Source organism: Gopherus evgoodei, chromosome 1 (genome assembly GCF_007399415.2).
Source record: "Gopherus evgoodei ecotype Sinaloan lineage chromosome 1, rGopEvg1_v1.p, whole genome shotgun sequence".
Lineage (NCBI taxonomy): Eukaryota > Metazoa > Chordata > Testudines > Testudinidae > Gopherus > Gopherus evgoodei.
Genome location: NC_044322.1, coordinates 58,438,552 through 58,455,199, shown reverse-complemented (window position 1 = coordinate 58,455,199; position 16,648 = coordinate 58,438,552). Strand labels below are relative to the sequence as shown.

General features: G+C 45.4%; 1 long non-coding RNA gene across 2 annotated transcripts in view; it reads left to right on the top strand.

The window, feature by feature from the left end:
• The window catches only part of LOC115652988, a 61,515-nt gene extending 46,508 nt beyond the window's left edge, over nucleotides 1–15,007 (top strand). For both annotated transcript variants that reach the window (XR_004000815.1, XR_004000810.1), the window contains one exon: nucleotides 12,924–15,007. This is a non-coding gene — a long non-coding RNA (uncharacterized LOC115652988). The remainder of the gene's footprint in view (nucleotides 1–12,923) is intronic.
• Nucleotides 15,008–16,648: the final 1,641 nt, after the last annotated feature.

Sequence of the window (16,648 nt, the reverse complement as noted above, 5' to 3'; positions counted from 1 at the left end):
CTTCCCAATGCATTTAGTTCCCTAGCCACTGGTGGGTGTACATTACAGATCCCCCTCTGTGGCTATTATTTGTTACAGTCCCAAATTACAGAACTATGGCTCCTTACCTCAAACTATAGCAGCTCATGTTTTTCGCTCTGGAGGTCCCCGGTTCAATCCCCAGTATGTTGGCCAAAAAGGTGGCCATCACACAAACACTTCTTACTTGGCTTAGTTCCATTGGTGTCAACAGGACTACTCATGGTAGTGAGTATCCTTACCTAGCAGTAAGCAAGATTAGGGGGAAAAAGGCAGATTGTGGAGATGCCAAAGCAAGAGTTCCATCATTCTCCACCTCCTACCACAAAAGATCACGCATAATGTAGGATGCTTCTATTATCCTTATTGGACTGCAATGACGGCAGAGATGATAAGGAAGCGACAGCATTTCTATTTTGTTCCCCGTTGCTTTTGAATTGCTAATTGCAAAAATAGCTATTATAAAAGTGTACTATAAAGAATACACAAAACGGGTGTTGGTCAGATGTGGCTTTTATACACACTGGCTCACTCCTGGGAGAGGCAGGACTAAATAACTCACTTGAGGCTTTTCCCCGAGTGAGCTATCATTTAAATTACCAGATTTTCAAAATCAAAAACGGAGACAAGTATGTGGCAACATTTTATAGAGCCATGAGACAGTACTACACAACTGACTAACTGATATATCTCAGAATGTAACTGTAAATGGAGACTCATCATCGAGTAGGTCTATTTCCAGTGGAGTCCCACGGGGATCGGTTCTTGGCCATAATCTATTTAACGTTTTTGTTAATGACCTGGAAGAAAACATAAAATCATCACTGATGAAGTTTGCACATGACACAAAAATTGTGAAGAGGACAGGTCAGTGATAGAGTGGTAAGCTGGGTGCAAGCAAGCAATATGCATTTTAATACAGCCAAATGTAAATGTGGATAAAGAATGCAGGCCATATTTACAAAATGGGGGACTCTATCCTGGGAAGCAGTGCCTCTTAAATGGTGGCTAATCAGCTGAACATAAGCTGCCAGTGTGACACTGTGGCCGAAAAAGCTAATGTGCTCCTGGGGCACTGAAACAGGCAAATCAGGAGAAGGAGTCGAGAAGTTATTTTACTTCTGGAGCTGGCACTGGCTTGACCACTCCTGGAATACTCTGTCCCGTTCTGGTGCCCACAATTCAAAAAGGATGTTGATAAATTGGAGAGAGTCCAGAGAAGAGCCATGAGAACAATTAAAGGATTAGAAAACTCGCCTTATAGTGATAGACTAAGGAGCTCAATCTATTCAGTTTAACAGAGAGAAGGTTAAAGGGTGACTTGTTCACCGTTTATAAGTATCTACACAGGGAACAAATATATCATAATGGGCTGTTCAATCTAGCAGAGAATGATATAGTACTATCCAATAGCTGGAAGTTGAAGCTAGACAAATTCAGACTGGAAATAAGGCATAATATTGCAACAGTGAGAGTAATAAACCATTGACCCGATTTACCAAGGGTTGTGGTGGATTCTCCATCACTGACAATTTTTAAATCAAGATTGGATATTTTTCTAAAATATACACTCAGGGAATTATTTTGGGGAAGTTCTGTGGACCATGGTACACAGGAGGTCAGATTAGATCATCACAATGGTCCCTTTTGGCCTTACACTCTATGGATGGGTCTACACTGCAATCAAACACCTGAGGATGGCCCATGTCAGCTGACTCGGGCTCTCAGGGTGTGGGCTATGGGCTGTTTAATTGTGGTGCAGACATTCCAGTTTGGGTTGGAGCCTGGCTCTGAATTCTCAGGGCTCCAGCCCAAGCCCAAATGTCTAACAGTGCAGTTAAACAGCCTCATAGCCTGCGCTCTGTGAGCCCGAATCAGCTGACGCGAGCCAGCCACAGGTGTTTAATTGCAGTGTAGACATAGCCTATGAATCTTTTATTTGAAAAACCATGTTATTGCTTCTCCTGCCAATCTCTGACTCAGCCGCAACTGGACATATTTCTGAGACTGGAGGAGTTTTTCCAGTAATAGAGTTTGAGATTGTCACATAACCTAAGGGTATTATTGAACCATCCAGCTTCCATGGAATATCAATGGAATCTAGACACGTAACTCCCCTACAGCTTTTTGGAAAATCCCAGACTGCATGCCATGAATAAATTTAGCACGCAACACCGAACAATTGTTGTTAAGATTCACTTTGAGCAAAAGAGCTGGGAATAGGATCTAAACTCATCTGACTTTTCTCTTCCCAAACAGTCAACATTCATTCCACTGAACGGTGCTTTCCTGGCAAACATTAACTAAATGCTGCGCCTTTTACAACATATTTCAAAAAGTGATGATCTTAACTGATGCAATGAAAAGCCAGGTCATTTCAGGAGTCTCAAAATATCTTGGAATACCTGCACATTATATGAAAAACTGGGACTATCTTAGTAAAGCCAAGATATGTGGTCTCATGTTCCCTGCCTTCATTGCAGCCGAAGGAAGGTAAAAGTAGCATCCCACACTGTACATAGTTTTGTGTGGGTTTTGGGATGAGGAGTGCAGGGGAATATTTCACTCCTTCAAGTGCCTTTGGAAGCCCCAGGAATCTCCACAACTTTCCTGTCTTCCTTTTTACCCCTATGTTGACCAAACTAGCCTTCCATTCAAGGAGCACTGGACGTAGTTCTTTACTGAACATGTGAAGACATTCCTGAGCTACCCTGTGTGGTATTTAGAGAACACCACAAGGACCTCCCTTTCCAAAGGGCTGAATATGCTTCCCATGCATTTGCCAGCTCAGAAGCAAGGACCTAAACAGGAACCTTACATTCAAATCCATGTACACTCTGCATATAAATATGTAGTTCGCAGGAGTCTAGCAGTGGTATGTATATAACTCCAAAGCATTTCCCATATCAGAGGGAAGATATACCAAGTTAAATAATAGCATGCAATAACAGACCTATTTTCTTGTATAACTATCCCATTCCAGCCTTCTCTCATTGCAACTACCATTGCTATATCTAAATACACTGCTATCCTGATATAACGTGACCCGATATAACGCGGGTTCGCATGCAAGGCGGTAAAGCTCTGACACGCTGCTCTGAGCAGCGTGTTAAGGGTGCCGGGACAGGCCTGGGCCAAGGGGTTTGATAAGGGGCAGAGGGTCTCAGGGGCGGCCAGAGGCTCCCCCCGCCCCAGGGTTTGGGGGACAGGAGCTGTGTGAGGGCACTTTTGGGGGCCCCGCAGTCCCAGAATGGCCCTGGGGATTGGCGGGGGGGGCAGGAGAAGCCCACTCCGCTTTCCTCGCTCCAGCTTCAGCTGTGTCACTTGGGGGAGGGGGCTGGGGGGAAAGGATCCCCCCCACACTCACAAGCAGTGGCAGAAGCAGAGCAGCCCGGCCCCAGCCAGCTCCACTCTGCTAGCTCCCAGCCACATCGCTCCACTTCCTGCCACAGGTGAGTACAGGGGGAAGTCCTTTCCCCAACCTCCCCGCACCCACCGGCGGTGGGAAGCAGAGCAGCCCAGCTCCAGCCAGCTCCACTCCACCAGCTCCCAGCCATGGTACTCCGCTTCCCACCACAGGAGAGTGCAGGACCTTTCCCCAGTCACGCCCCCCCAGTGACACGGCTGGGACCAGGGCAAGGAAAGCGGAGTGGGCTGGGGCCGTGTTGCTCCACTTTTCACCACAGGTGAGAGCCAGGGGGGCATTCTTTCCCCAAACTCCCCGCACTCATCGGGGGCAGAAAGTGGAGCACCGCAGCTTGGACGTGGTGGAGTGGAGTGGGCTGGAGTCAGGCTGCCAGTGATTGCCTGGGGTGGGGGGCGTGGACAGGGGTCGGAGCAGTCAGGAGACAGGGAGCAGGGGGGATCCTGGGGGTGATTAGGGGTAGGGGCCTCTGGAGGGGGCAGTCAGGGAACAAGGAACAAGAGGGGGCAAAGCAAGTTTGATATAACGCAGTCTCACCTATAATGCGGTGAGATTTTTTGTTTCCCGAGGAGCCCATTATATTTGGGTAGAGGTGTATTAATAATTGAAGGTGCCAACATTTCACAAATTCACTTGCCCACTTCCAGCTACAGCATGTTAAACCTGCAGCCACTTGTGAAGAAAAACAACAACTGGGCAGGACTCATAAAGCTCCTGAACGTGTACCACAAGCTGTTATAATGAAGGCGTCTCTTAAGGAAAAGAAACTATCCCATGAACAAAGAGCTCCAGTGTTCGTTTACGCTCAGACACTGCACAGAACATGTCAATATGTTGCTTCTAGCCATCAGCAAAATAAAAAAAATCCCCCAAATTTCCTGAGTTTTATTAGCAAATACATATTACATTTCAAATGACAAGGCTCAGATGTGGTAAATAAACTCTGCGTCAGCGCTGGAGGAAGTGGGGGACTGGCTGGTTTTGCCTCTGTATAGCAAATTTACAGAAACTACATCTGAATGATGCAATTTTGTAGCTCATAAACGTTAAAAGCAGCATTGTCTGCCTATAGTTAGATCCTACATTTGTTGGGGGGGTTCCTAAATAAAACAAGATACATTTTCAGTCATGCTAGACAGCTGCCGCTCTTACTGAAGCACCTCTGAATATCAGCCCCAGAACTCAAAGACTTAGCTCGTCTATACTGTGCACAGACACATATTATGGAGAGAGAGGGAGATCCTGATTCTACTGGACTTTCTGTATTCAAACTCCAGATTTAGCCAAGTTCCTTAAAGTCTCTCAGGTTTACACTAAGCCTTGCCACTGCTAGCCAACTATGCAGATGAACCAGGCTTACAAAGGCCATGCTAAAGCCAGCTGGTATCTTTTTAAACCATGGGAACTGACTGTGCATTCTTTGAAGTCCACACAGGAGGACTGAGGCTCAGGTCACAGGGGGAAAGGGTTAACAAAGGAATTACTCCAAGCGACTTAAACCATCTACTCCAGACTCCTGTATACTAATAGGGACACCTCTTACACACACTAAAAGTTACTGAAATTCTGCCCTTATAGTCAGTATATTTTGGATCTCTGTATTCTTGCCCATGGCAAACATACATAAGGATACAGTGGGATTCATTTTTAGCCTGGTGCAAGGATAGTTACATAAATCCAACTTTTGTTCACAGAAATATTTAGCACAATGTTCACTGAAAACATAAGCTCTGTTTGTCAGTTCATTGTTGGTTTTGAAGCTGCTTCTTTAAGCAGAAGAGTTGTCCTGTGGTTAAGGCATGTGACTTGGAGTCAGGGAGATCTGGTTTCTCTTCCCAGCTTTTCCGCAGACTTGTTATGTGATCCTGAGGGGGTTATGTGACCATCTCTGTGACTCAGTTTCCTCATTGGTCAAATGAGAATGAAACTAGTTCCCCTTGCTATTTCAGAAGGGTGCTGTGGGAATTCACGAATGCTTGTGAAGTGCTTTGAGAAGCTCACGTATAAGATACTATAAAGCACAAGGTATTTTTGGACATTAAAACATTTGCTCCGTGCAAGAAATGACATTTCACTTTGGGGAACGAAGCACCTGTATAGAGGGCCTGTTCCAGGCTCTGTGCACCACACTAAAGGCTTAACTCACATCTGTGACAGAGGAATACAACCCAGACATCTGACTCCCAGTCCCCTGCTCTAACTATTAACCCGTGTCCCAGGAATTACTGCTTAATCAGTGCACCACCATGTTCTTCAAATGTAATCAATTGGAACCCCTCCTCTCTGTGAAACCCTAAGGCAGTGGTTCTCAAACTTTTGTACTGGTGACCCCTTTTCACACAGCAAGCCTCTGAGCGCGACCCCCCTTAGAAATTAAAAATGCTTGTTTACATATTTAATACCATTATAAATGCTGGAGGCATTGGGACCTGGGGTAGAGGCTTATAACTCGTGACCCCCCATGTAATAACCTCACAATCCCCTGAGGGGTCCCAACCCCCAGGTTGAGACCCCCTGTCCTAAGGTGTCTGGCTCAGCCCTCAAAATGAGTGGGGCAGATTAAGAAGGTTAAGCTATATGGCGATGTGCTCATTCAGCAGCGGTGCCTGACGGGCTCCCATGTCAGAACCCCTGGTGGTGAATCTTTCCTCCCCTAGCACAGCTGTCCCCATGGGTGCAATAGGATGCAAATTGCCTTCCCAATGGTGAATCTTGCTCCTGTACTTTTGGATGTGGGTGGCAGGTATCAAAGGCCAGAGGAGGCTAAGCTTCCCATAACCCAGGCTGTGCCCTCACCCATGCTCTGTCCTGAGGCCCCACCCTTTCTCCCTTGGAGAAAGCTGGCAGGGGCTCAGCTCCAGTGAGCAGCCTGAAGCTGGGGCTCATGCTGGCGGCCAGGGGCCGGGGTGGCCAGGGCAGCTCAGGGCAACCGACGACCCAGTGCTCAGGCCATCCAGTGGCCCAGGGGTTGGACTGGCCCATGTAGCTGGGGTGGGCTGGCCAGCGACTTGGGGAAGCTGGGGGAGGCTGGCAGGGCTCCTCCAGCCATGGGGGTGTGGCCTATGCCTCCGGTGGGGGGGCAGGGGTGGGGCCTCGGGCTGCAGGGGTGGAGCTGGGGGGTTCACTTCCCATCCATGGTGCTTATCCAAACCTCTAAATCTTTTGAGGTTTGCTAACTGCTAATTTATATAAGATTAATAGTAAGGAGGTCCCAGAATGAAACCCTGAATCCAAACACCACAGATCTTTGGGGAGGAGGTTTGTATCCAGATTGAAACTTTGTAATTGGCTCCTATATCCATAAAAGGAAAACTGAAACTCGGCTGCTTTAGGAAAGCTCAACACTGGGTTCAAACTGGTGGCATGGTCTTATCTCTAGTGATTTTACAGTAAGTCATTTGATCTTGTGCATGTACTTGTACGTGAGTAACTAATATGAGCGTGAGAATGTCTGACTCTTCTGTGCACCTGTTGGTTTTAATGCCCTGTGTCGTAACCAGACTAGGTTTAATAAAAAACGGTATATAGCCCATTTACTTTGGTCAAGAATTTTTTGCAATGCAGTTTGATTTGCCTGTGCGCAATAGATTACACTGGACAGTTCCCTATTCAGCTCCAATGTTTTAACATCATAGATCACAACCTTGTTTGTTTCAGAATGAAGCAGAACAATCCCTCACCCACCCACTCTCAATGAATCCAGTTGCTTTATTGTTAGATAATTAACCTTTTCTTCCCCCAGCAGTAAACCAAGTGCAGAGCTTCATAATTGGTGCTTCTGTTGTCTTTGACTTCTTATACACCCCTGAGGGGGCATTCAATCATTATTAGAGCTGGATTTTCAATGTGATACACAGCTCTTTTTCTCTTACTATTTATCCTGAATAAAGATACAGCAGAAAACAATAAAACGAAGGCTTATTACCCAGAACTGAATAGAATTTGGATGCCAAAAGACACGTGGCTCTGAAGTGTTAAAAAGACAGAGGTCACTGATTGGGCCACGGAATTTAGTGAGAAAACATAATTCTCATTATGGGGTGAGTACTTGAATCTCAGTGAAGTTTCAGTGCCTGGTTAGGAGGAAAGTGGGAGCAATTCTACTGACTAATGAACAGTCCCAGGGTATTGGGCAAAGTGGCATCCAATTTTTGAAAGAAAAGTCAGTGCATGAGGCTTTAAAGTGTAACCAAAGAGATATGAGGCTATCCTAGAGGGGCTTGATGCCACAAGTCTTCCTCATGTAAGCAGTCCCAGAGACAGCAATGTAAATGCATTTTCACGAGCAAAGACTGCTCACATGAATACAGGCTGGCAGAGTTGGGCTCTTGGTGTGAAGACAAGTTATACGGACCACCTGCCAGGGCACAGGGGCATTTAGTCTTTAGGTCATAAAAGGGCTGTGGTTTCTTGAGAACTGGATGTTATTCATTAACAGACATCACCATTTGCTAGCGATTAAAAATACTGCTTCCCAGCAGCCGAGCAAACTGGATTGTGTAATACCAATCCAGCTCATGGTCTGGCACTGGAGTGTAACACAATATGAGGTGTAGTTCCCATAAGATTTGCTGCTGCTGCTGCTTACGTAGCTTACTTGGATTTAAGATACATTTTGGTTTTCAGATAAGTGTGACAACAATATGAATGCAACAGGATGGATGGAGGAAAAAAAAACCCATTTAGCTTCCAAAATTATAGGAAGACGAAAAAGAGGGATTTTACAGGCTTTCCTAAACTTTCTTTTCGACCCATCCTCTTTCTTAATGCTATAGACAAATTCTGAACAGTCATCAGAATAATCAGGCATGCTACTGGTTCCCAATCACAATTTACTGCGGAAGAAAGACAGTGCTATAGTTCAGGCACTCCACTCAGAAGACTTCCATTCAGTTCCCAGCATCGCCACAGTCTTGGACATGGAGTAAATGAAAAGGCTCCCACATGCATTGGATTGGACCCTAAACACATATACACACCAAAAACCTGTACTGAACTCTCAAGAAGCACACAAGCTTAATGGAGTCACTGCATTTTGTTGTTGCCACTATAAACCTTAATTGGAACCATGTGTGTCTAGAAGATGTCGCACTAGCTCCAGCATATCAGTGCATGTTTATAGTTAATGTTCTGTTCTTTTTTACTAATGCAGAGGAGATGTTCAACAGGAAACTGTGGCCCAGTCTTGCCTGCTCCTCAATGAATTTCCTATTGAGCAATGGGAGCAGGACTCAACCTTTGGGGAGTCAGAACTAACTCAGCTATGGGTGTGTTACCCAGTTGTGGCCAGATTCTGTGCTGCTCAGATAGCAGGGGCATGCAAAAAGCTTCCCTTCATGCAACCGCTGCTCAATGGCAGCACACAACAGCTAGGGTGACCAGACAGCAACTGGGAAAAATCGGGACAGGGGGTGGGAGGTAATAGGAGCCTGTATAAGAAAAAGACCCAAAAATCAGGATATCTGGTCACCCGAACAGCAGCACTCCACACTCTGGAGACCGTACCCTTCCACTTGTCCATGTGGATCAAGGCAGCCTGAAGGGATGGGTTGGAGCAGGGCCATGCCTTCCCCTTCTGCAATGGGCCACGGAGCAGGGTCAGCAATGGCAAGGGGAACATTGGGTGCCAGGCTAATGACTGGTGTGAAATGCATGCCCTATTCAAGGAGCAGCACTTGTGGATTTATGTTTACTGAATTATAATCTTCCCATTGCTCCTCCTGGTGGTGTAATCTGAACCCCCACTCCAGGGTACTCTGTACCACCCCTTCGAGCTGGTGGCACAAACAGTCAAGCCCTTTGTTATTAGTATGAGTACAAAGGCAGGATTCTGCACATCCTCCCATGTATGAGCAGGCAATGGGGCTGCTTACAGGATGGAGGCATTGCAGGCTCAGGCCCATCATCTCCGGAGTGATCCCATTTCTGCTTTATTAGGTTATTTTTTGTATGGCCCTGCAATCAGGAAACCATCCAGGGATGGCAATAAGATATGTCAGGTTTCATTACCACCCTGCAGTCTGAGAAAACAGCAAGGATTAAACAGCCATGTTCTCACAGTTTTTGGCTTTCATCTGCTTTTGTGCAGGGAGCAGCATTTCAAATGTCACCACTTTCTCCAGCATATCAGGGGAGGCCGGGCCTCAAGTAGTAGGTATAAAGTATTTTGTTTATTCAGGACAAAGATAACAATCATGCAGTTAGGCTGGATTTGAAAGCCTGAGGTTTCATTAGGGAACCTGATTTCAGTTTATGAAGAAAAAAGAAAATTTTAAACAAAACTGTTCCAAGACCCCTCATTCATGAGTTTGACTTTTGCCAGTTGTGCTTAAACAATTTCCCATTAACATTCCTTATTCAGTCCTGTAAGTGGAGAAAGCAAATAAACATGGGGTCAGTGCCTGATGTGTTAGTCAGTGATGCTGTACTTGATTTTTAAAATGCTGTCAGCCAGGAGGGAAGTGTCAACTACATTGCGACTAATAGTAGGGCCAGATCCTTTAGCTGTGTCTCCAGAAAGCCCAGGGTAGGGGAAGCAAAGATGGCTTTATGCCATCGTTGAGCTATTCAGACTCTGGGCTAATGTGAGATGTGACCCCTTCCTCTCCCACTCTAAGTCAGAGCAACCTCAGGAGCTGCTCTAACTTGAGGCTGCCGCTCCTTTGCCTGGAGGCTGCACTGCAGTCTAAAATCTTTGAGGGCAGTGAATGCTATGGCTACTCATCTTCCCATTTCTGGCACGCCCCTTTCTGCCAGGGCTGGTGGGATGATGGAGGGCATAGGGACACTAATATTAGCCCTGTGCTGCAGGAATTCTTATCCCACCCCTCATGGTTCACTTACAGCCTCTCTGTGTTGCAAGCATGGCATGTGGCTGCTGAGGCAAAGGCTAGAATCGGACCTGTGCTTGGTCAGTCCAATAAGCTGTAGAGTTTGCACAGGAGTGGATTGGGAACTGCATTGTGGACTTGGCACAATACTGGGGTCGCAGAGGGAGAACTGCCCCTCCTTTTGCAAAAGTGCCACTAGATCTCTTCTCCAAGAAAGCACCTCAGGACACTGAGTCCCTGCAGCCCAGCACATGTTTCTGCAATACTTGGGTGCTCAGTCAATGCTTCCTCTTCATGTGCTGACCAGTAATGTATTGCCAATACTGGAATAATGGGCTTCTGCAGAATGGTCCCTCTTAACATGTGATAAAACGCCTTGTACCTTGTTCAGGGCTGTGCAGATGCAACCCAATGGGGAGCGCGTGTTACAAGTCCCCCCGCTGTGCTGATCCCCAGAGGATATCATTTGTTACAAGCAGCAGCTAAGGTGACTTGGTTCTCTAGCTATTGCACCTCAGGTATTAGTTCTGGAGGGACCCAGGTTCTATCCCCAATGTACCAGCCAAGATGGTGGCCATCATCCAACGAAGAAGCGTAAGAAACAGGGGAAGCTATTCATTTGTTTTTTTCATCACCATAAATGAAGAAGGCAATCGCACTTGGCAAACAAACTTATATCAAGTGCCTTTGCTGGAAATGTTTATGCTTTGTTCCTGAATGATGTACTGAGTATACGGGTATAACTTAGCAAAGTCTGCAGCTTGGATCGTTTGGACTGTGGGGAGGGAGAAGGGGAAGGAGAGATGGGGGATGGTGAGGAGAGAAGGAAGTGAAAGTGACTAGCTTGTAAGGGACCAGGGAAACTTTTGGAAAATCCCTGCCATTGGGGCAATCTATATCATCCTAAAAACACAAAAACTGCTTTCCAGAAGAAATGTATATGCGCCTCAGGGATAGGCCATTTCTAGCAGTCATTTCAGCAGTATACAAAGAGGGAACAAATTGCCTGAGAGGCAGAGAAATCACCCCAATCTTCCCTTCAGTGTAGCTGTAGAATTTTAGCTAAAGGGTATGGCTACACTTGAAACTTCAAAGCGCTGCCGTGGCAGCGCTTTGAAGTGCGAATGTGGTTGCAGCGCCAGCGCTGGGAGAGAGCTCTCCCAGCGCTGCACGTACTCCACATCCTGATGGGGTTTAGCTTGCAGAGCCGGGAGCTGTGCTCCCAGCGCTGCGGCACTGTTTACATTGGCGCTTTACAGCGCTGTATCTTGCAGCGCTCGGGGTGTGTTTTTTTCACACCACTGAGTGAGTAAGTTGCAGCGCTGTAAAGCACCAGTGTAGCCAAGGCCAAAGACTCCCAGGGTTGTCAAAGAGCCTCCTTTAACCACATCACTATTGCTGACCTGTCATGAGCCTGATTAGGTTGTCAAAGCAGAGAGGTTTACTGCACAAAGTGGGTCTTCAGCTGAGAACTCTCTATAAGGGGCTAGAGAGGGTGGAGTTGCGTGATCAAGGATATGCAGCACTGCTTAAAGAAATAACAATGGGGTTAAGAGGATAGGATGTTGCCAGGAGTGCTCTAGCTTATTTAGAGACAAGTTGTCTAGCTGTTTTACATCCTGTTAGATTCTCTGTTCAACAAAAGGTGAATTTTTGTTACCCTGCAACAGGCAAACAAACAACATTGCACACACACCCTTTTACCTCGCAATAAGTCCTCGCTGTATTGATTTTATATCTGCAGACATCTTTATCTCATCTCTGTGGTATGCATAACCCTGAACACAAATTGGGCCTGGCAGGCTAATGGTGAATCACAGTTGTGCATGAAAACTGTAATTGCATATCATAAACATAATTGTCAAAACACAACTTTGAAAGCATCATAAAAGAGCCTTTGTCTTTATTATACTTTCCATTACGGGAAAGATCCTTTCTGAATAGCATTCGGGCATGGCCTGCTCAGAGGACACTGCTGGGCCCTATTCACACTTCTCAAGTAGCTGAAGGTAATGCCAGACCTTCAATATGATCCCGCATGTCACGCCCATAAAGGGTACACTAGGCAGGGCTGGATTTAGGGGCAGGTGACCCAGACAATTGCCTGGGGTGCTGGAGCTGGAAGACACCAGGCTCGGGATCTGTTTTTGTTATTAGTGACCAAAGGGAAAATAGAATGTTTGAAGTAAAGTGTTTTAGGTATTCTGTATGTGGATTTTTTTTATGGATCTCCTAAAATGTTCTGGACCTTTATAGAATCTCGTGGAAACTTCCAGACTTTCTGAGAACTACATTTTCCTAAATCTCCTAAAATGTTGTCAGCCATGCCCTCATGGGTATATAAGGGGTGGGGCATATAAGTTAGTGAGATATAAGAATGAAATGAAGTGAAGTGAGAGCCCCGCTGCGATATTGTGAACCTTATTTTATTGTGTAATTGTGAAAGTGTACTTGTGTTTTAAAACGTGAAGAGTGTAAGTAGCCACTTATAAAGGACATATTTAATGAGATGCCAGAGATATCTATCAAACTCCTATCTGCACAACAATATAAAAGAAATACTGTTACTTCTTTTGCCATGCTTAACATGTACTGTTTGATGATTTTCTATGACTTTTGCTCTCCCTAATACTGTCTATTTTCACCCACAGAAAATAAAAGATGCCTCTGAAGAAGCATTCAGAAGCTCAGTTTAGAAAGTGAAAATCTCAGTTGCAATATAGTTTGCAACAAGGGGCAAATTTGAAGGGGAAACATCTGAAACAGAACAACATAGACTGGATTTTAGGCAGTAGCGATTTTCCCAGTGCAGGAGAAATTGAGGAGTGATACATAAATGATGGAAGTCCTATTACTAAGGAATTAGCAAATTTATTTGAAGATAGGGACTGGAACTGTGAGGAAAGTGATGGAGAATCATCCAGTTTTCCTGATGGTGTAAAGGAGAGTGATGATAAAGAAGAATATGGCTCACATGAAAAGGAGAGTAATGATGAAGAAAAATCTGCCTCGCATGATGACAGAAACAGCAGTGAGAAAAATTGCACATCCGAAATTGATACATCAGATCCTGCTTTATGGCCAGCAATCCTAAACTCTGCCGATATTGATTGTACAATTTTGAATAGGCCTGGGAAAGTCAAGGATATGACATTTCCAGTAAATGAGAAGAAGTGACATTTCTCAAAGTCACACTGAGGCAAAGAGGCAATGGCAGGAGCCAACTGGAACCATGATGGCTCATGTTATGCCATGCTGATCAGTGAGAGCTCAGACACTGAACGGAGAAGAACCCTGTTAGGCTCCTGGTCGTTGAGTGACTACTGAACGCCACACCACCATTTGTCTGCCTGTGAGACCTTAAGGGTGGGGAGTCTCTCTATTTGAATGTACAGTACCTAGCTCACTGAGGCCCTGATCTCAGCTGGGGCCTCTAAGTGCTACTGTAATCCAATACTACTACTACTACTAACAATAATATGTAGGTATATCTGCTTTGCACCCCTCCCTGCCACCTCCAGCATATGCTGTGTGACATGGACAGGACCGAAACTGTAGGATATCGCAGAAGGATCATGCCACAAGCTGACGACGTAGGAAGTTTCCCACCTCTGAATAGTTGTTAGAATCTTCTCTGCATCACAAAAGGAACATGCTAATAATGGGACCGACCAAAGAGCAGAAGGAAGAACCAATGACAGTCTATGTTACAATTGTGGATTTGTTAACACCACCATGCGTGGCACTAACCAGCCCTGTCTGCCCTGTGACTCCTCTCAGAAGAGTCATGTAGTGTTGTCTGCAGCCACTGGCATCCATCATGTCCACCAGCCATTACTGAAGTGGCTGGAATGGAGTGTGGAGGAGGAGGCACTAAGTGCACCTGCTGCAGAGTCACGGGCTTGGGTATTCCCTGCAGCTCATGAACATATACGTATTTTTGCAGCCCTGCTTATACCACAGTTTTCTGGAGCTGGGGAAGCGGGGGGAGGGGAGGGGGAATGAGACCCAATAGCCACATGTCAAAACCTGCAGGGGGGAGGATTTACTACCTTGTTCCCCTCTGAATGGTTTTTATGGAAAAACTGGAGCCTTAATAAACAGCTTAAGTGATTTATTACTGACTTCAGCTTCAAGACAGTTTGTGTGGCACTACTGTGGAACACAAGCCATCCCCCTCCTTCTGGGAATGAACACCCTGGTTTCACATTTCACATAGCCAGAGAGACTCAATTTCATTTACACCAATGTAAAGGCAGAGTAAATCCACCAAAAGCATTGGAACCAAACCCAGACAGGCAGAAGTACAGCTCAGAGCACTGACCACAAAACCACAAGTGCATCAGGCTGCAGGCATAGTTTTTCAATAAGTACCCTTTCCTCATTAGCTGATTGATCCAAAGACAATTGGGAGTCTGTCCAATGTCTTCAATGGGCCCTGGATCAGGCCTTACCAGTGAGGCCTGGGGCTGCATAACACTTCAGCAAACAAAAAAAGTTAATTGATCTCCATTTTAAAAATGTTCAGTAATGTTAACGGCCTGAAATGTGGGTTTGCTTTTCTAGTGATGTGAAATAAATCACGTTGATGCATGTGATCAACTGATACATGGTGTGGTTCAAATGCAGAAGTTTACACTCAGAGTGAAAGGTTAAGAGTTGAAGACCTATCAAAATTAAGAATCCAATAACAGTGGGGGATTTCAATTACCCCATATTAACTGGGAACATTTCACTTCAGGACAAAATACAGAGATGAAATTTCTCGATACTTTAAATGACTGCTTCATGGAGCAGCTGGTACGGGAATCCACAAGGGGAGAGGCAACTCTAGATTTAATCCTGAGTGGAGCGCAGGAGCTGGTCCAAGAGGTAACTATAGCAGGACCGCTTGGAAATAGTGACCATAATACAATAACATTCAACATCCCTGTGGTGGGAAGAACACCTCAACAGCCCAACACTGTGGCATTTAATTTCAAAATGGGGAACTATACAAAAATGAGGGGGTTAGTTAAACAAAAGTTAAAAGGTACAGTGACTAAAGTGAAATCCCTGCAAGTTGCATGGGCCCTTTTTAAAGACACCATAATAGAGGCCCAACTTCAATGTATACCTCAAATTAAGAAACACTGTAAAAGAACTAAAAAAGAGCCACCGCGGCTTAACAACCATGTAAAAGAAGCAGTGAGAGAGAAAAAGACTTCCTTTAAAAAGTGGAAGTCAAATCCTAGTGAGGCAAATAGAAAGGAGCACAAACACTGCCAGCTTAAGTGCAAGAGTGTAATAAGAAAAGCCAAAGAGGAGTTTGAAGAACTGCTAGCCAAAAACTCCAAAGGTAATAACAAAATGTTTTTTAAGTACATCAGAAGCAGGAAGCCTGCTAAACAACCAGTGAGGCCCCTTGACGATTGAAATACAAAAGGTGCGCTTAAAGACGATAAAGTCATTACGGAGAAACTAAATGGATTCTTTGCTTCAGTCTTCACGGCTGAGGATGTTAAGGAGATTCCGAAACCTGAACTGGCTTTTGTAGATGACAAATCTGAGGAACTGTCACAGATTGAAATGTCACTAGAGGAGGTTTTGGAATTAATTGATAAACTCAACATTAACAAGTCACTGAGACCAGATGGCATTCACCCAAGAGTTCTGAAAGAACTCAAATGTGAAGTTGCGGAACTATTAACTAAGGTTTGTAACCTGTCCTTTAAATCGGCTTCAGAACCCAATGACTGGAAGTTAGCTAATGTAACTCCAATATTTAAAAAGGGCTCTAGAGGAAATCCCGGCAATTACAGACCGGTAAGTCTAACGTCGGTATTGGGCAAATTAGTCAAAACAATAGTTAAGAATAAAATTGTCAGACACATAGAAAAACGTAAACTGTTGAGCAATAGTCAACATGGTTTCTGTAAAGGGAAATTGTGTCTTATTAATCTATTAGAGTTCTTTGAAGAAGTCAACAAACATGTGGACAAGGGGGATCCAGTGGACATAGTGTACCTAGATTTCCAGAAAGCCTTTGACAAGGTCCCTCACCAAAGGCTCTTACGTAAATTAAGCTGTCATGGGATAAAAGGGAAGGTCCTTTCATGGCTTGAGAAAAGACGGTTACTCACCTTTGTAACTGTTGTTCTTCGAGATGTGTTGCTCACATCCATTCCAGTTAGGTGTGCGCGCCACGCGTGCACGTTCGTCGGAAACTTTTTTACCCTAGCAACTCCAGTGGGCCGGCAGGTCGCCCCCTAGAGTGGCGCCGCCATGGCGCTCTATATATACCCCTGCCGGCCCGCCCGCTCCTCAGTTCCTTCTTGCCGGCTACTCCGACAGTGGGGAAGGAGGGCGGGTGTGGAATGGATGTGAGCAACACATC